Source organism: Aptenodytes patagonicus, chromosome 6 (genome assembly GCF_965638725.1).
Source record: "Aptenodytes patagonicus chromosome 6, bAptPat1.pri.cur, whole genome shotgun sequence".
NCBI classification, from domain to species: Eukaryota; Metazoa; Chordata; class Aves; order Sphenisciformes; family Spheniscidae; genus Aptenodytes; species Aptenodytes patagonicus.
In genome coordinates, this window is record NC_134954.1 from 31,293,612 (window position 1) to 31,313,098 (window position 19,487).

The following is a 19,487-nucleotide window of genomic DNA, read 5'->3' on the forward strand; positions in this document are numbered from 1 at the left end:
TCCTTCTCAGGAATCCTCCTCCTCCTTCTATTCAGGACGTCTCATTCTACAGAGTTCTCCTCCTCAGGATTCCTCCTCCTCCTCAGGAATCCTCCTCTTCCTTTTCAGGAGTCCTCCTCTTCAGGAGTCTTCCTCCTCTTCCTCCTCTTCAGGAGTCCTCATCCTCTTTCTCTTCTTCAGGAGTCCTCCTTCTCCTCCTCCTCCTCCTCCTTACCACAAGACAAAAGGGCATCTTTGAATGTTCCTTTGCCTTGGGAGACTTTGGTTTAACCACAGAAAAGAGCTATCCATTCTTCAAGATAATGCAGAATCACCTGAGCTGCCAGAATCAGGCACAGTCTCTGACACAGGCTCGGACATAGCCAGGACTGCATCTGCTCATAGCTGCAGTATTAGTACCTTCTCCAGAACTTTGAGAGACCTCTTCCTTCTGACTCCGCATTTCCTTTGTTTACCATTTGGTCCATTTGCTGCAGTAGCTGCATTGCACCCTCAGCCTGACCCGTTGCTGTTCTTTGTTCAAGGTTAGATTCCACAGGTCCCCCTGTAAGAAACAGCAGCAAGAAGAAAAACACAAGCTTGCTCTCTCCGCACTCCCTGCATACCCAATGGCAGACCCTGAAACTGAGAGATGGGTCCAGACTCTTGACTGATGTGATGCCTGGGAGCTTTCAAAGCAATGCAGACTGATTTGGAGGTAGGGTCCCATCTCATAGTCCAGCTCTGAAGGGGCTATGTAGCCTAGCTCTACGAGTGGGAATTAGTTATGCGGGAAGAGAGTCTTGGCCAAAATCATTGGTGGCCTACTGCTTTACAGTGGTTGTAATTCCTAATCTCACATGCTGGAAAATATCAAACACGATTTTTAAAGGAAAACTAATACCAATGTAATCCTTGCAGCTTTTGATTTAATATGACCAATTTGAATGAAACAATCCAGGAATTCCTTACTTAGAGAAACTCACTTGGTTACAGCCCATGGTAAGGGATGCTGGACTAAACTCATACTCATTTTCTTTGGAGGAATTCTGAAAGGAAAAGGAACCCAAGAACTGTTACACAATGTAAAATTCTATTGTACAGGAGACTTTTGTTTGTTTGCTTGCTTTAAGAACTAAAAGGCAAGGTCTACTCTCTTGTTCTGTGATTTTATTTTTTTCTCTGCTACCATAAGGACTTTCTTCACCATTATATTTCTACCCCTCCCTCCTCCTCAGGACATTCACAGGCCTAACATAAAGCTGTAATTCATTTAGTAGATTTTAACATACCAAATGGTGAAAGAAGAACAGCAGCTATGGCATAGACAGAGATTTTAAAAAACATGAACAGAGGTGCTGTGGGAAATAACAGCCACTGGACAATACAGGCCTCTAGACATTAGCCCTGCTAAGACATAGTCACAGGAAACAGAGTAACAGGAAAGGGACAAAAGTGAAAAGTGCCAGAAGCAAGAAGTGAGCTAGGAATACCCATTAGGAAGGTTATCAGCAATACAAAGGACCACAAACAACAACATCAGCATGTAAGCTTCTTTAAGAGAGAGTAAACCAACTTTGTCGTGGAGAGAAGATAATAGAAGAATAGACCCACTCTCTGATGGTGTTTCTCTTGCACTAAGCTCAGGTTCACGCAAAATTCCAAACTTTAGATGGCCTGAGATCTTTACAGTTTAGTCTCAGAGCATTAACTAAGTTAGGAAAATTATCTGCAGTGACAGGCTGAGCGTCTCTCAGTTCTCTTTCTTTCTTTCTTTCTTTGACTTCTACTGGTGCACTTGGTAAGTGGAAAGATATGCAGGCTCGACGCCAATCATCCTGACCAGACAGCCTACTAGCAAAATAGCAGGCCTAGAAGGCATTTGGATGAGAGCTGAAAATGCAATCTATTTAACAGCCGTGTGACTGCATCACTTCCATGCTCCTTCTTCTGAATCGAGTGCCAATGTTGTAAAGTCAATCCTACATGTATTAAGTAGACAGATTTCCTTCATGTTTAACAAGACCCTTCCCTTTTTGAGATGCATTCTAAAACACCAGGTGGATTTGGATCCAAAGTCTGCTGATAAACTGAACAAGAGCCCTGGAGGAATGATTAGAAGAATCCTGAGAAAGTACAGGAGCTACTCATACGTTTTTTCCTAAACCTAGGATTAGGTTTCTTCTCATCTTGAATACTAAAAGAAACCAAATGGAAAGCAAACCAAATGGAAAGCATGCCATAGAAGCACCTAGCTCTGATCTCCTAAAAAAAATGTACATAAGGCAGAGGTCATCTGCCCATGACTTCATGCAGTGCTTGTGACATCTGGTCTGGTATTCATAAACACAACAGTTTGTGTCTGGACATCCCTCTCAGTGTAACAGTGCCCCGAGTAGTGCAAATTTCAGGTACAAGTCACGGTGACATGAGCACCTGTTCTGGAGAGGTTCTTTTCACCTGAATTGGTATTTGCTATGTTGATGATTCATTCATCATAGTTCCAGTTTACCTGGAAAAAGCTCAGGACATGTCCTCCCACATTAGTTAAGACAATATGAGGTTACAGTGATCTCTGCCACCTACCACATTATTTCTCAGGGTCCAACATGCTAACCTGGAGCTCCAGCTTTCAAGGACACTAATGTTTGAGAAATTCAGCCACTGTATAAGGACCGGAGGCATTCTGGGGACAGTGATGATAGCAAAGTGGGGAATAAAAAAGCATCTTTCAGAGGATGACCCTTATCCCACCAACAGAGCGTTTGGAGCACCTGAAGAAAGAAGCCAGAAAGAGCATGCATAAAGACCTGTCACTAATCCTGCAAAGGTAAGCCGAAGGAAAAAAAAATTATACAGGTTTTAGAGACAAATAAGCCTGCTTGTTTTAGAGAAGTTCTTCTGTACTGAATGCTCCTGACAGGCATTTTTGACAAACCTGTCAAAAACCCTCTTCCGAAAGAAAGTTTTTGGCTTACAACAAGGTGAGGGCTGTTTCAATACAGGAATTTATCTGTGCAGGCTGAAGGTAACCATGCAACTAGTAGCACCTGAAATTGCAGAGCAATTATGCTGAGATTGGCCCTTTGAAACCAATTCTACAGGAGCAAGCAAGCAGTACGCCCTGACCATCTGAGATTTCAAGCAAGCCCACAGACAACATTTGCGTAAAGGCTCAGCCAGTTGTGGAGAGGTCCAAAAGGTTCTTGAAATGGGGTCAGCATGTCATCATGCAGAAACACATAGAAATCCAGGTATTTGATGCAACTATTCACCTCCCAAGGAACAGGGGGAGAAGAAGCTGTTCCTTTTATACTACTAGGCAACTTCTTTTGTGGACAATTCCAAGAGGAATGAGTTTGCCTCCTCAGAAAATACTCTAAGAGTTGGAGAGGGAAAAAGGCCAGGAAGGTGGTAAGGTGGCAGGGATTTGAACTAAATTTAGAATGGGTACCAGTAGCCAGGAAATGGATGAAATGCACTGGGATATTTGGGAGGATGGGCAACAGCCAGGAGGAGGAGAACAGGGGTGTTAGCGAAGACTCTGTTACCTAAAGGGTGTGCCTAACAGCAGTTCTGTCAGAGCAGCCTTTTAGTCTGTGGGCTAAAAGAGAAAGAATCTTCCTTTCCTGACAAGGTCTTTGGAGAACAGTGGGTTTAGAAAGCAACTGCTGACCCCTCTGGAACAATCCTGTAAATCTGCCTTCTGATGCCATAGTGAGAAAAGTTATGACACTGTTCAAAGAAGAGGGAGATGCCTCCAAGGCCATCTGCACAGAGAAAGGACACTGGTGGGGAGTGGCAAGTACTGACACTGAAGCCAGTGTCAAGGTGTCAGCACCCACTGTTGGCCCTTCATTGAGTTCTGCATGAAGGGGCATCTGAGGTAAAAGAGGACTGGAGTCTTGAAGACAAGGCAAGGCATCCTTCAGGCTCATCTCTGAGAGGAGATTGACCTCACTTCCTCTGAGAGGAAGCTCACCCCTAGAGTTCATAGCTTGACAGTCAGAAAAGCTTGTGTCGTCTCCCTGTAAAACTTATTCCTTGGCTAAGTTTGATGAGCAGGAATCAAAAATGTCTCGATGCAGGTGGTGCAAGTGAAAAGGGACAAAAAATTACCTGAAGGCATTTTTATGCTTGCCACTTTAAGAATCCACGACTAAACAGATGCTGTTGTCTCTTTCTGAATATTCTGTAGCTTACCATTTCAAATCCATGCTTTGCTTTACTCATATGGTAAACACACTCAGCTCCAGTTCTAAAAATAAGTCAAATAAGTAAGAACTGAGTTTACAAAAAGTCACAAAAAGGAAGCAATCTTGTAAATGGCTACTCCAAGGATTTCATCAGAAATCAGGATTTTAGTACCTCTAGCCAACAAGATCTATACCCTTAATCTATTTTTGTACTCATGTTGCAAAGTCTCACTTAAAAAACGAAAATATGCACTCATTCCAGTATTAGGCTTTCTGCTTTTCTAGTAAAACCAACAAGCAGTTAAAGAGAAAAAGAAGTGTTACATGACATGGAAAGGGGGATGAGCAGCGAGTTGACAAAGCTTGCAAATCCTACACAGTTACTGACATAAAGAGAAGGGCAGGTAGCAAAGAACCATAGACAGATCTTACAAGACTCGGTCATGGAGCAATAAAATGGCAGAGAAAACTCTGTACAGAGAGGTACAAAGTGATGCACATGGGGAAAAACAATCCCAGCTTCACACACAAAACAATGCTCTTTAGGCTGATCAGTATCACTGGGGAGTGACACCTGGAGATTCTGATAGCTCAACACTCAGCAGCACCCCAAGAAAACCCAAATCCAAATCCCCCATGAGGAATTATGAGCAAAAGACCTTGTCCAAAAAGAAAAAAAGATCAAGAGGTGGTCTGATTACAGTAGACAAACTCCTTCCCAGGGGGCAGGGGGGGTGGGGCAGGGAATGCTCAGACTGAATGAGTTCTTCAGTCTAACAGAGTAATTGGAAAAAAATGACAGAAGGCTTGAAGTTGATGCCTCACCAATTTAATTTTGAAATCAAGAATACACTTTAAAATTATTAACTGTTTTAATCTCTTCTGGAATAGCGTAACTGCTGGGGCAAGATACAGGACTAAGACAGAACTGCCAGATTGGATCATGAAATAGCCCTTTCTGGCCTTGTATTTTACGAATCTACAACTCATGTGTTGGCTAAAAGAGATTAGAAAGCATTCTGGATCCTGATCTCATTCTTCACTCATTTCCAGCAGTTTTATTGTGACTAGAAACTGATGGCAGGGTAGGGAAATGAAAGGACTACATTTGTATGAGCAGGAAAAAACTGGCTTCAGACTTCTCCCATTATCATCTCTGCGTGAAATACATTTGGGAACTGGGTAGAATATAAGGCAACAAGAGAGATGATTTGACATGGTCTGTACATTGCCATGGAAGGGGAAAGGTGAGCATAAACACTTCTGATCACAATGCTGGATCTGGGACTGTCTGCCATGTACTTGTGAATATTAAGTACAGACACGAATTTTCTTTTTTTAAAAGGTACGCTCTATGAAAGAAAGGAGCCTGCTAGACTAATATTGGGCCTGCCTCTGAAAGGTAGTCAAGAACTAAGCTTGAAGTTAGGCACCATGAGCCAGCATTGCACCCTCGTGCTGAAGGCAGCCAACAACATCCTGAGCTGCATTAGGAAGAGTTTTGCCAGCAGCTCAAGGGAGGTGATCCTTCCCCTCTGCTCAGGGCTGCTGAGGCCAGTCTGTGTGCTCTGTCCAGACTGGGCTCCCCAGGACAACACTGGGACTCACTGGCCCAGCAAAGGGCCACAAAGATGAAGGGACTGGAGCACTTTTTGTATGCGGAGAGGCTTTGAGGGCTGGGACTGTTCAGCCTGGAGGAGGCTCAGGGGGGATCTTATCAATGTACACCTGATGGGAGGGAGTGAAGAAGAGGGAGCCAGGCTCTCCTCAGCAGCGCCTTCTGGCAGGACAAGAGGCAAAGGGCACAAATTGCAAAACATGAAATTGAACACAAGAAAAAACTTTTTGACTACAACTGTGGTCAAGCACTGCAACCGGTTGCCCACAGAAGTTGTGGCGTCTCCACCCTTGGAGTCCACTCAAAACCTGAGGGGACATCCTGGGCAACCTGCTCTGGGTGACCCTGCTTGAGCAGGAGGGGTTGGACTCGATGATATCAAAAGTCCCGTCCAATCTCAATGATTCTGTGAAATCCAGAGACAGAGATCTACTTTGGAATCACCATGAGAAGTTTAGTTACCAAACAAACCGATGGGAAGGATGTGTGATAATACTCGTGCACACACAACACGTGCAATTCCATGAGACTTTAAAGCACTTTGAAAACAGCAAGCTCAAATGTGTTTTGCCATCAGCCCCAAGCTAGGAGGCAGCATTCATAAGCTGACTCAGAGGAACTGCTGGGAGGCAGCTAGAAAACTGTTCCCAGTTCTTCCCTTGTCATTCCTGGCTCAGGTGTGCAAGCCAGTGCACTGCTTTGTCTAGTTGCTGAGTTCTCATCCCACTGTGATTCTACAGACAATGTTAACACAAGGAAGTTAAACAGGAAGACTTCTAGTTAATGGCATGGGAACCTGAAAGCATATGACAACTTTTCTCCAAATATGGGCAATGCTGCTTAGATTCTGTCACCTAAGGAAGAGAAGGAGGAAGAAAAATGGGGCAAAGGATTACACAGGAATGAAATATGAGGAAGGTACAAGAGACATTAAAAATATGCATATGTGCCCTGGAAGACTATTTTGTAGTCAGCTGACCTCTCCATACCTGACTGTGGGCATGAGGTCGCTGCTCCGACTTCCACTCTTCTCCTCTTCACTGTCTCTTCCACTGCAGTGCTTTCTGACATTTCATTTCTTCTCTTGACCTTCAAAACATTGCAAACTCAGTATTGATAAAATTTTATTTTGACTTTTCTATTTTAGAACAAAATTCAGAGTTAACATACATTCATATTTCGCAAAATTGTTCACGTTTATACAAAAAATGATTCAGGAATAAAAGATTAGCTTCCTTATTCAAACAGAAGATAAGCACTGAGAGACCATCCAGAGAATTATGCTCAACAGTTTTAAAGAAAAAATACTACTTTCCAGGACATCCTATTTGCTCACCTTCAGAGGAGGGCCTAGGAATGTAATGAGCAGGAATGTAATGCTAGCAGAGACAGAAAAAATTCTTTTGGGGAATTTGGACATGACATCTTCACTAATTTGCTCCATCTTCAGACACTTACCCATATTGAAAACAAACCTACCCTGAGCTCTCATTAAACAAAAACTTTCCAAATAAGCTTAACTGTGTTGTTTATGACATATACAGTACCTAGGAAACCACTTAATTATTCAGAAATATCAACCTCATACAGTGTCTCACAGTGAAGAAACCATTGGACAGCTCAGCTCAGACTTGTAGAAAATACATCTAACTGAAGTCAGCAGGGCTCTCAGGTGCCGAGGCAGGACTTCATTCAAAGTCTGCTGGAATTGACAGGAAGATTTCTCTCAATTTGGACGGTTCTAGGTGAGAATTCAATGCCACTTTACATTGCCTGACTGACACCTAGAAATAGAACTGTAGCATCACCTATATATATATTCTGCTACTCCAGACTATTTAGAATATAAATTAAAAAACAAAACAAAACAAAAACACACACACAACTTACAAGTTCATAACTGCCCTTGTTTACGTCTTTACCTGTAACAGAGGTATTATAAAATTTGGTGAATAATTAGACTGGACTTTCTTTAACCAACTTAAAAGTACATTTTTGCATTGCACCTCACTTTCTGAGAACAAGATAAACTACTTAAACAATGCTGGACTTGCATATGATATGTTGAAATTGGAAAACAGCAAATACAGATCTTTCAGAACTAGAATTCCTGGCTATGAATGCCACATGTTGATGGGATGGGGAAAATTGCTTTTCTTGAAGAAGTCGAAGGAGTCTTCAGAAGAGAAGAAGGAACTGAAGAACTGTTAGCATTACTCTGTGTTTTGGGCACCAGATGGAAGATGCAAGGACATCTGGAGCATAGCCTCCAGAGAATATTGGCCAGCTAACCTCTGATGCATGGGATCAATACATATTTTCCTGAAGAAAAATCCCTGCCAACAGAAACTTGAACATCAGTGCCTGAAAGTAACAGCATGTTATGCTGTGCATAATTTTAGAATAGAAACACTGCACAACTATCTGGGGAGGGCAATTAAATACTGGAGCAAGGTGTACAGGGCAGTGAGTGAATTCTCCACGTTTAGAAGTTTTTACATCCAAACATGGTATGTTTGATAGGGGATGCTACACGCAAGCAAATGGGTGAGACTAAGAAGTTACTCGTTGTCCATTTTATAAAGGAGACCAGATTATCTACTAAGCAGTCATAAGAAAAAACAGCAACTATTCTCAGGGACCAATAATCAGAACAGGAAATAGTAAGAACAAACACTCAGTTTTCACAACAGAGGAGGTTAAATGTAGAGAGGTCTCAGCTGGGGCCTGAGGCTGTTCAGGGAGTTCATAGAAAATCTGGAAAATGAGACACTAGTGAGGTGACAACATTTGCTAATTATACAAAAGACATTATTACCATTACTACCATTATTACTATCATTATTTAGAAAAACAAATGCATTCTTTCTTTAGGAAAACAGAAACAAAGTGTGTGAAGTTCAATGTCAACAAACGTAGTCAAGCACAAGGAAGAAAAACATGGATTCCATATACATGTGCGGGCTCCAGCGTAGCTACTGACATGAAAGAATGAAGGTTGGGAGCCACTGGGCATTGCTTCATAAAACTACTACCTGAAGAATCAGCAGTAGTTGAAAAGGCAAAGAGAGATTCAGGACATTTTAGAAGAGCAATACAGGACAAAAGAGAACACATTATTATGCTCTATTTCAAATCCACAGTACAGCCGTACTGCACACAGTTTTGCTCCCTCTAATTCAAAGATACAGTAGATGAAGGGAAAGTGAAAAGCAAGACATAGATCATAGGTGTTTCCAGAAATTATCCAAACATAACCATAGTGACTTACCACAAGATACATTTTGCTGAAATGAGTTGAGTTCTAGATACATAGTGCAAATGTATAAGGCACAAGATGGACATTCTCATGTTTGAATCTCACCTTTGATACTCTCTCCCATTTACTCAAACCTGAGAACAACGGTAAGGCTTAAGAACATAGCACTAACATTTCAAAGGAGCAGGAGTGCTGACAACGTCTTCTTGTAAAGCTTCAAAAGTCATACCACACTGAACATATGTATAAGGGAGCAAATACAATCTGTCAGTATGAACTTTGTGAAAAAATACTAGTAACACATTACAGGAAACACTCATCCAGGTGACACTCTCCCATCAGTCACTTGTATTAACAGTGTTGTGTTTCCTTAACTGTATTTGGCTTCAGTCCTGACATCCTCCCACAAGAAACAACATGCCGGGCTCTTCCAACCCTGTGAATAAAACCTCATCAGCTTTCCTAACTAAAAAGTAATTATTTTAAAAATTATTTTAAAAACTGAAAAGGACTAGGATTCATAGGAGTAGCATCATTACATTTACTTCACAGTTCAAAATGGGAGGAAAAAAGATAATTGACATGACAACCGCCACAGTTACAGACGTTCCTTCATGTGGGTGCAGTTCTGACACCTAGGAGCTCATGCATGCAAGAATGGATGACGCTACATAGCAGACTCCTTACATGCCTCTGATCTCAGGAAGAAACAGGTAAAATGAATACTTTTAGTCCATTTGCTAGCAGAAACTAACATCCTGAGGACTGGAGATGGAGCCCAAGATTTGGCTAGATGAAACACTGACACAATCAGTTCCTTTAAGGGATGTGTTGATCTGCTCGAGGGTAGGAAGGCTCTGCAGAGGGACCTGGACAGGCTGGACCGATGGGCCGAGGCCAACTGTATGAGGTTCAACAAGGCCAAGTGCCGGGTCCTGCACTTCGGCCACAACAACCCCATGCAGCGCTACAGGCTTGGGGAAGAGTGGCTGGAAAGCTGCCCGGCAGAGAAGGACCTGGGGGTGTTGGTCGACAGCCAGCTGAACATGAGCCGGCATTGTGCCCAGGCGGCCAAGAAGGCCAATGGCATCCTGGCCTGTATCAGAAATAGTGTGGTCAGCAGGACTAGGGAAGTGATCGTGCCCCTGTACTCGGCACTGGTGAGGCCGCACCTCGAATACTGTGTTCAGTTTTGGGCCCCTCACTACAAGAAGGACGTTGAGGTGCTGGAGCGTGTCCAGAGAAGGGCAATGAGGCTGGTGAGGGGTCTGGAGAACAAATCTTATGAGCAGCGGCTGAGGGAACTGGGGTTGTTTAGCCTGGAGAAAAGGAGGCTGAGGGGAGACCTCATCGCTCTCTACTACTACCTGAAAGGAGGTTGTAGCGAGGTGGGTGTCGGTCTCTTCTCCCAAGTAACAAGTGATAGGACGAGAGGAAATGGCCTCAAGTTGCGCCAGGGGAGGTTTAGATTGGACGTGAGGAAAAATTTCTTTACTGAAAGAGTGGTTAAACATTGGAACAGGCTGCCCAGGGAAGTGGTTGAGTCCCCATCCCTGGAGGTATTTAAAAGACGTGTAGATGAGGCACTTAGGGACATGGTTTAGTGGGCATGGTGGTGTTGGGTTGACGGTTGGACTCGATGATCTTAGAGGTCTTTTCCAATCTCAATGATTCTATGATTCTATGATTCTATGAAATTGGTCGTTTGAGTTTGGCTTCAAGGACTCCCACAGCTGGTGATTAATTAAGAGTTATGCTACAGCCCGACACACAGATTGCAGGACAACTCATCACACCAGACCTCTCAGCTTGCAGTTCTCATCAGGGCCCAGTGCTGGCTGAGCATGTGGGTGGACTTCCAAGTTCTAGAGATACACATTCGTGAATCAAACACTCCTCAAGTACACAGGCAAAACTAGCTGAGCTTTAGAGAAGCAAACCAACAACAAGGCTTTGTTTGTTTGGGTGCTTCCTGTCTGACGATGCTCTTGGCTACTTTCTCTTCCTGGCAGTAACAGGAGGAAGTTGCTGTCATACATACCAGCTTCTGTCAGAGGAAGAGGATGACCTCGTTCTTGCCTGTCATTACGAGGTGTGGCAACAATGCAGTCTTCCAAGACTGGGAGGGAATGCCTTGGAGGCTGAAACACTTGGGTGTTCATTACTCCTAGGCACCCAGAATCACAGGAGATGATGCCAGAGGGCCTGATCTGATTCACAAATTGACACACCTTAGGACTGAAAAGGCTTCTCATTCAATTAACTTACTTACTTTTCTCTTCAACAAGAGTGTCAGGAGAGTAACTCCTTCTTAACCCTTTACACTACAGCAACTACAATAGAAATGTTAATTAACGGTTACCATTTCTTTAATTTAATTATTGTCAATTCAAATTAATAAGCTGCAGAATATGTAGCAGACATGGCTAAATTCTGTCCAGTTGTGCAAGCAAGAAGAAAGAGATGAAGGCCAGCTGGGCCCTTGATGCACTCTGATGAAAAAAAATCTAGGAGGCAGAGCCTGTAGTAAAGCTGCAGGCCAGAATAATCCAATCTCAAATGCCTCAGCAGTTACATACCAAAAGTGAAATCCCCAGGAAGCTACTCAACAAAACCTGTGCATGCCAATGTTCAAATATTAGCTTCTATATGCCTATGCTGTGCAATGGCACAAAGCTTTTACAGAGCTGTCTTTTGATAGCAGGCCAGACTGACGGCAGCTAAATGCCCCTGTAAACTTTAGGGAAGAAGGAAAAACTCTGGCAACTGGTCCCAAAGGAGTAAGGGGGATGAGCAAAATAAGGTGAATACTGGGTGGAGGACATTTGCTTTACTTTTATTTCTAGACTTCAAAGACTACATTGAAGAGGGGACCAGGATAACTGATGACAATCCTGCAGGCTTTGTGTGCTCAAAAGCCTGTCTAGTCTTCCAACTATCTCAGTTCAACTACTTCTCGTAAAGCTCACTCTGTGAGGTGCTTTTTGCTTCTCTCAGCCACCTATGTGGGTACGTAAACATATACTCACATTTGCTCCCACCCAAGAAACAACTTTTATGCTCAACATCCCTCTAGGCAACGTAAGATTTCATGGGAACACTATCCTGTTCTCTCAAGTTCAAGCTCAAACTTCTTCCTGTACAGACTGAAGACGGCTTTGCAGGTACAATCCATCCCCAGAGTCTCATGGATGTGATTTAATCCTAATGTACCTTACAAGAAAACTACTACAGTCTTCTCTACTATTGGGCCAATGTTGCTGAGCCTGTAAGGAGTGTTTTACATTTTATTAACCTTTTTAAGCAATGCACTAGCTTTGCTTGCAATCGCTTCCTGTGACTTTATATATATATACATTCATTTTCGCTGGCTAAATCTGATTTGGAACACAGGGGTGTTCACCTGAAAACACTGCAAAACACTCTTTTCACATCAGTTCTCTCTGGTGAAGGCAACAACTGAGGAGGATCTTCAGCTAACGTAAGACTGCAAAGCTCAAAGGAGTTGTACTCCAGCTAAAGATCTGCACACTACTAGACATGAATGTCAAATTAAGCAATGCCCAACAGATACAAGTCATTGAATCTTTTCTTTTGTGAGTAGGAAAGAAAGGATACACAGAAAGATAGTGAAGTGGTCTGTAGAAAATGGATGTAAATCATCAAGTTTTCCAAGGATTATTCAAATCGCTTCCTGGAGAGACCGAAAAAAGAAAGGAAGGAAGAATATTAACAATATAGCCACAATTCCACTGTCAAGTAGAGTTTCAAGGCTTGGGAAAAATTTAAAATTACTTTACAGTTTGCATGAATCATGGAAGAGCAGCTTCTAGATATTTTGCTTTTCTTCCTCCCCTTCTTCTCCCCGCTCCCTCCCATCACCTTAGAGTGCACTGCACTAACAGACACACAGAAATTGAAGTGAATGAATATCTTAATCTTGAATTAACATAGAAGCATTACTACGGAGAATGGAGGTGTGCTTTTAAATTTAAGAACTTTTAAATGTAGGAAGTCTCCTTTTTTTCCAGCAAAACACATGTAGTATTGACCTGTTTCAAAAATAAACAGGTCCTCTTTTTCTGAATATTGACCCAATTCAGTTACAAAGGAACTGTAATTCAGCCCCAATAAACTCCTGCTTTACAAAAGGGAAACTTTTTCTAGTAATACCTTTCAATATTTTCAAAAGTGAAAAAGAAAAAAAAAATTATAATTTTCCATATCAATTAAAATCAGCACATTTTCTTCAATAATATTTATAATGCTATTACTGTACTCTGAAGATTTTTTTTAAATTAAGTAACAGGAGCATTTTTAAGCAGGCAACATATTTGTCTCATTTCCTCAGGAATGGAAGGGGCTTTCTTGTGTCTCAGAAAGAAGATGGCAACAACAGAACTCATTGTTTGTGGCCAAGCTTGGTCACAAAGTAATGGCTTAATTAAAAGAACATTCACTGGTTCCACTAGCTCCACAGCTACGAGGAAAGTATGTGCATTTTAGCATTAGATTAGCTTCTGTCAAGCTAGCTCACCAGTACTGCCACAGCTCCTGAAAAAATAGGAGGGTTTGACAGCCTGAGAAGTTAAAAGCAGTTGTCAGGCCTGAGGCTGAGAGCAAAACCACGGGAAAGTGCTACCGCAGAATGAATCTGAACAGGAATCAGAAAGGGCTGCAACTAGCTTGACAAATAGGAGTTTTCATTTGTCCAATTTTAACAGTCAGTAGCTTCTTTGAAATGTTTCAGATAAAAGCCTTACTCGTCTACGCTAATTCTGCCTGTTGATGACATTTTTCATTTACGTCGGTTTTTTCACCCTCATACTCTCCAGGGGAGTTCCCCATTACTCACACTTGAAATGTTGCATTTGACAAAATGTCCTCAGTCCCATAACGAACAAAAGATTTGCTCAGCCTAACATTCAGCTAAAGTCCCATAGACCTGCTTCATCTCCTACCTCTAACTCCTTGACAGCACTTTCAGTGTTGTCAAGATCAGGAATGCTGTGAAACGAACAGAGAGAGTTAGTCCCATCCCAATCAAAAAGCAATGGAGCTACATTCATTGTAAGAGTTTAAACAGGAACAAAACATCATTCCCATTGCACAGAGAAAATACTTAGCAGGCAGATGAATTCCTAATTTATTGCTCTTAAAAAACATCCATTATTCCGCAAGGACTGTTTCTTGTGAATTTTTGGCCCATTTGTATTTTGTGTGTCTGAGGATACAATGGATGAGAGATCAGATCTTTTCAGTCAATCTTCAGTAACCTTTAGGACTGGTTTTTTGAGAAGGTGCTGCAAACCAGCACCTCTGTCTTCCAGCCTATCGCAATGCCATTCTGCTCAACGGACTAAAACAACGAACCGGCAGGACGTGTCTCTTAATCCCCTCCATGGTGCAAATCTGCAGAGGAACAGGCCTTCACAGCATTGGAGTTAGGCCCTGTGATGCTGGGAGTTGTGTACTGCCTGCATCAAACTGCGTTCCCAAATATTAACGACATCTTTTGTAAGCCATCTCCAAAGTTGTTTGCTGCTAGGTATCATAGAATCATAGAATCATAGAATCACAGAATAGTTTGGGTTGGAAGGGACCCCAAAAGGCATCTAGTCCAACCCCCCTGCTGTGGGCAGGGACATCTTGAACTAAATCAGGTTGCTCAGAGCCCCATCCAACCTGACCTTGAAAGTTTCCAGGGATGGGGCATCCACCACATCTCTGGGCAACCTGTTCAGCCAACAATAAAATGCACAGGGAGAGAGAAGGTCTTAAAGAAAATCCGAACCCATTAAAAAGTAAACAAATCACACAAGTGTCACTTGGAAATAAGTAAATAAAGTGGAGTGTAAGGAATTATGGCATGCAAGTATTCTCTGATATGTGGTCTGGTAGGCAGCCATTCACATTCAGGGGCCCCAGACAGAACTTGGTCAGCGATGAGAACTTTCCTTCCTCCTCAGAAAGGCGCTCTCCTTGCTTGATATGGAACAAGTTAATGAAAGGAATTACATGGCACGCCACAGCAGAAGGACAGATATCGCCCACCCAAGACTTATGCTGTGGTCATGAAGTCTTCATGAATCAGCAGGGAAACAAAAGTACGATTCAGGAAGGGACATTGCTGTGGTGACAAGGAAACGAGGGTGGAAAGAATGGAAGAAAGCAAGGCACCATCCAGGGTCTCATGACAAGGATGTCAGACCTGCTATCTGACTGTGGGGGAATTCATTGGTTAGGCTGGGGGGGGGTTGGGGAGGAGGGGCTGATTATTTTCTTTTAAGCCTGGAGTGTAGAGATGCAAAAATGGAGTCATCTTTGAATTGTTAAGGGAAGAACCTTCATTGTTACCTGGTTTTCCCTGGGGATTCAGGAGACCTTCAGTGACGATGACATAGCTCTACCAAAAGCCTGCACACATGTGTAGATAATCAGCTCTATGATCAGCTGGGATAAGCTCTTACAACTCTTTCAATGTTCTTTTGGGAACCTGTCCTCAGGTCGGTCACCATCTTATTGTGGGCAAAAGGAGTTTCACTTCCCAAATCTGCAGGCTAACTGACAGCATTGCTTTGGGCATAAGGCTATGTATGCACTTAGGACTTACTCCTTTACTCTCTCTTATGAATTGGGAGTGAATCCAGATGCTTTGAATAAGTACCCTGTATTGACCACAACCATGACATGATGGGGAAGAGTTTCATGAGTTTTGCTGTAAAAGGAGTTGCTTTTGCTATGTTTGACCATGTTGATGTGAAGACCAACTTGATGAGCTCACCACCAATTCCAGAAATTATTATGAAACACAAAAGGTGCTGCAAAAGTCTCATGTCCTGTTCCCTCAAGTATAACAATGAATTGCAAGAACTAATGTTGCAATGCATACAAACCGTGAGACATGCAGGGGCAATGATAGACTGCCAAACTCAAACAAATGTAGTGCTCTCTTTACCATCAGGAGATCAAACACCTGCAGGCTGTTCAGAAATGTATGCACACTACTGGCAGTGCCTTCCAAAGGGATTACGCTGAGGGAAAGAGCTTAGTCACAGACAAGAGCAACATTTCAAGGATCTACACTACATGACACCACAAAACAGACAACACATTTCATCTCCAAAATCAACAGAGAACAAAACAAGGAGGAAGGTTAATCCTCCTGGATCTGACACTATTCCAGCAAAATGCTAATAAGCAAAGCTAAAGAAACAATTGCATTTCAATTCATTCCAAAATAAAGTCATGCAACAGAAATTCAAAGAGCCAGCCTAATTCTTCAAAGGAAAAAGGAGACCAGCATTGTACGAGATTTAATGTAGGTCTGGAGACAGCCTAATTGGCATGATGTTCATAGCACATTCTCTTCAGTTCTTCTGCAGCTAGCAACAGTCACTTCCAGAGTAAACCCAGGCTCTGGCAATGTCTGTGCGCATCTGATTGCAAAAGGAAATCCACTCACACTCATAAAACTACTCTATAGGCAGATGCTTAAGTCATTGTCTATGGCTGCTGCAACCTCATTGGCATGAAAACAGGGTTTTCGGGATGGCACAATGCTGTTCTGTTTCTCTGATGGAGGGATACTTGCTGACTCACAAGGGTATCAGTCTTAGTTTCTGCATGGTTGCCACCATCTGAAAAGAGATTTACCCTCAACAGTTTATAAGACTTTCCAAAAGCCTTTGAGGGCATCAACCTTGAACTGCTGTCTGCTGATGATCACAGCCTTGAAGGATGTACACAGGGAGCCAGATTATGCTAAGCCACTGCTTTGGGTTTTTTTAATTAATATTTATGAATACTATCATTATTAATTATTTATCAGAGGCTGACACAGCAACAAATCATAAACTTTCAGACCAAGTTTGAGCTCTACAGAACACACCTTCAACAGGACACAATCTATAATCACCTGGTTTGGAATACTACCCTTAAACCTGAGCAGCTCCATCTCCTTTTGCCAGAGCAGCTCAAACTTCTATGATTACTACAGTCCGCAGCCTCCAGGATTCTGAGTCCCCTCTCAAATTAGAGGTCCTTGAGTGAGCTGGTCAAGGTTTTGCCCACTTGCAAAAGCACTTGCCCATCATCTTTGTGTGTCTGACCAGCAGACACAAGCAAATTCCTCCAGGGCAATACCCTCAGGGAAAGTCTTTTTTTCACCTCTAAAAGATCATCCTCTTTCTTGTTTGGCATCTTCCCCATCTGACCAGACTACTCAGCACCCTGTGCTTTAGTTACTTTGCTGGCTACTAACTAGAACTTCCTATTCGAGGCTTACCACACAACTGTTACCTCCCACAACCCTCCTATTCATTGTCCCCTGCACACCCAAAGGCTGTTTTCCTTTGTCTTCCTTGCATGCTTGTGGTACCACAGATTAAAATTCTTTCACTCTCATTTCTCAGGCTTGCCACTACAGTGCCTTCTAGAAACTGAGAGAAACAGTTATCCTAAAAGTCCTGCTCAACCCCTCTGCCTGCAGGAGAGGCACGCTGTTGTTTCAAAACAACAGGACAGGTTTGTCACAAACACATCTGAAATAGGAGTGGCAGTGGAAAGGGAACCTTACGAGAAAAAATCCCAAGAGCGCAACAAACATCTACTGCCAGCAGGAGCTTCCAAAGACTCTTCCTACACCCACACTTGAGTGCCAGATTGCAAGGCCAGTGAAAGGCACATTGCTAACAGAAGACAGCCCAAGAAATAAGTACATACACTGAGTAGAGAGCTCCAAGGCTGTACTGGTTTTGGCTGGGATAGAGTCAATTTTCTCCATAGTAACTTGTATGGGGCTGTTTTGGATTTGTGCTGAAAACAGTGTTGATGATAACACAGGGATGTTTTAGTTATTGCTGAGCAGTGCTTACACAGCATCAAGGCCTTTTCTGCTCCTCACACCACCCCACCAGCGAGTAGGCTGGGGGTGCACAAGAAGTTGGGAGGGGACACAGCTGGGACGGCTGACCCCAACTGACCCAATGGATATTCCAGACCATATGACATCATACTCAGCAATAAAACCAGGGGAAGAAGGGGAGATGTTTGGTGTTATGGCGTTTGTCTTCCCAAGTAACCATTATGTGTGATGGAGCCCTGCCTTCCTGGACATGGCTCTAAACACCTGCCTGCCGATGGGAAGCAGTGAATGAATTCCTTATTTTGCTGTGCTTGCGTGCGCAGCTTTTGCTTTACTTATTAAACTGTCTATATCTCAACCCATGAGTTTTCTTACTTTTACCTTTCCGATTCTCTCCCTCATCCCACTGAGGGGCAGTGAGTGAGCGGCTGTGTGAGGCTTAGTTGCTGGCTGGGGTTAAACCACTACAAAGGCTCTAGAGCTTCTCAGTTAAACACAAAATGTCAAAATACTGTCAGTAAAAAGAGCCTCTTTTTCTGCTGAAGCACTAAATCCACACATGGCAGTGAAATAGGAGTGTTTCTTACAGCTCAAAATACTCTCAGGCCAATGCTCAGCGTGTGCAAGTACAGTAGCAACTTTTAAGTGACCACTTTCATGGCCAGTGAAAGAAGGCAGGAAATGAGGAGCCCCCAAGATCTGACTTCAGGGTCTCACATTAACTCACTGCTACCTGCAATCATCAATCTGGAGGTTGACTTTTCAGCTTTAACATGCTTACCTGTTGAAGTTGCCACACTGGATTTTAAATTTGTACACAAGCCTGCCTGCATGAAGGAACCTTGTTTCAGGCAACGAATAGGTAAATGGTTTCAATGACATCTTTCTTTCTCCCTGACTGCCAGCCTAGGGAAGCAGGAGAGTCAAAGGTGCATTACTAAAACTCTTCACCACATCTCATTCTGTCACACAAGAATAAAAGATTACATGCAGTTTTTCCTCTAGAGGACATTTGCAGAGAGAACAGATTTCCTACCAGTATCTCCTGCAAGTCAGAAAACCGCTGATTCAAGTGTCCGTTCCAATAAAGCAGCGTATTTTTGAGCACGATTAGAGGACAGACTTCGAGGTGACGGCTACCCCGCCTTCAGCTGCACTGCTCTGGAAATGTCACTAGCAACGTCCCTGAAGCTTTACAGGCCTCTTGCCCCTGGGGCTGGCAAGAAAGCCCGGGCAAGACTGTGTCGCAGTCCGTGACCGACACCAGGCTGTGGATCCCTGCAGCCTCTGCGGGTACAGCCAGGAGAAACTTATTTCTCTCCACACCCGCACGTCTCCCCGGTGCCCCCCGGCCTCCGCCGGACAGCCACCAGTGGGAGGCAGTCCCCTGCTGCCCCCGCAACCCCGGGGGCGGGAGGGAGGGAGGGGCCGGGGCTGGCCGAGCCTGCTGGGGGCAGGCCGGGACCCGCCGCGGACGGCGGCTCAGCGCCCCGGCCTGCTGAGTGGGGGGAGCTGCTGCCGCCGCCGCCTCCTCAGCCCCTCCGCGGGCCTGCGAGGCCCCCGGGCAGC

General features: G+C 43.5%; 1 pseudogene; it reads right to left on the reverse strand.

Annotated features, from left to right (window-relative positions):
• Positions 1-392: 392 nt before the first annotated feature.
• LOC143161501 (membrane-anchored junction protein-like) lies at positions 393-18,800 on the reverse strand (annotated as a pseudogene).
• Positions 18,801-19,487: the final 687 nt, after the last annotated feature.